The sequence below is a fragment of the Micropterus dolomieu genome, unplaced genomic scaffold (assembly GCF_021292245.1).
Source record: "Micropterus dolomieu isolate WLL.071019.BEF.003 ecotype Adirondacks unplaced genomic scaffold, ASM2129224v1 contig_8010, whole genome shotgun sequence".
Taxonomy (NCBI): domain Eukaryota; kingdom Metazoa; phylum Chordata; class Actinopteri; order Centrarchiformes; family Centrarchidae; genus Micropterus; species Micropterus dolomieu.
Window position 1 is genome coordinate 1 of NW_025736996.1, and position 1145 is coordinate 1145.

Consider the following 1145-nt stretch of genomic DNA (forward strand, 5'->3'; position numbering starts at 1 on the left):
GCACTGTGTACAGGATAGGGAGAAAAAGAAGAAGCAGCAGCAGCAGCAGCGCCCCCTGCTGTTTCCTAAAGAGACGTTCAAAAGATCTCCTTTCACCGAAGCGCCCTCTGCCGTTTTTCGAAGGCGAAGCGAAAAAGGCTTAGAGCAGCGGGTATTCCCAGGCGGTCACCCGTCCAAATACTAACCAGGCCCTGCTCTGCTTAGCTTCCGAGATCGGATGAGATCTGGCGCTCCCAGAGCGGTGTGGCCGTAAGCCACTCAGGTGCCCCCAAACGGCCCTTTAACAGATGTTCTACGGCTAATTGACAAAAAACGTATTCTGCCCATAATGTCCAAGGTGCTCCAGAGTCACTTGGAATCCACAGGCACTGATTCCTGGGTAAACATCCAGGAACCGGGACACCGTTCACGCTGGCAGTCCACAGACAGGAATAGGCACCCGTTCCCGGGTATGGGTACAGCGACAAGGCCACCTTCAGCCGGAGGTCCTCACTCACAAACAGACGCTCATTCCTGGGTGGACATTCAGGAAAAGGATCCAGTCCGCCTGGAAGTCCCTAGCCAGGATCAGACGCTCTCCCGTCCAAGTCCTAAGCAGGCCCTGCCAAGCCTGGCTTCCGAGATCAGGCGAGATCAGGCAGTCCCAGGCCGCAAATGGCCGTAAGCTGCCTTTGCACACCCCAGACGGGCCTTCAAAACACGATGTAACATTTACACAGCACTGTGTACAGGATAGGGAGAAAAAGAAGCAGCAGCAGCAGCAGCAGCAGCGCCCCCTGCGCTTTCCTAAAGAGACGTTCAAAAGATCTCCTTTCACCGAAGCGCCCTCTGCTGTTTTTCGAAGGCGAAGCGAAAAAGGCTTACAGCACCGGGTATTCCAAGGCGGTCACCCATCCAAGTACTAACCAGGTCCTGCTCTGCTTAGCTTCCGAGATCGGATGAGATCGGGCGCTCCCAGAGCGGTGTGGCCTTAAGCCACTCAATCGACCCCAAACAGCCCTTCAAAAGATGTTCTACGGCTAATTGCCAAAAAACGTATTCTGCCCATAATGTCCAAGGTGCTCCAGAGTCACTTGGAATCCACAGGCACTGATTCCTGGGTAAACATCCAGGAACCGGGACACCGTTCACGCTGGCAGTCCACA

The 1145-nt window shown here is 54.8% G+C and overlaps 1 non-coding gene and 1 pseudogene across 1 annotated transcript; both read right to left on the reverse strand.

Annotated features, from left to right (window-relative positions):
• Positions 1 to 136: 136 nt before the first annotated feature.
• Positions 137 to 255, reverse strand: LOC123965021 (annotated as a pseudogene).
• A 602-nt stretch (positions 256 to 857) lies between these two features.
• Positions 858 to 976, reverse strand: LOC123965020. Its single transcript, XR_006823605.1, has one exon. It is a non-coding gene; the product is annotated as a 5S ribosomal RNA (ribosomal RNA).
• Positions 977 to 1145: the final 169 nt, after the last annotated feature.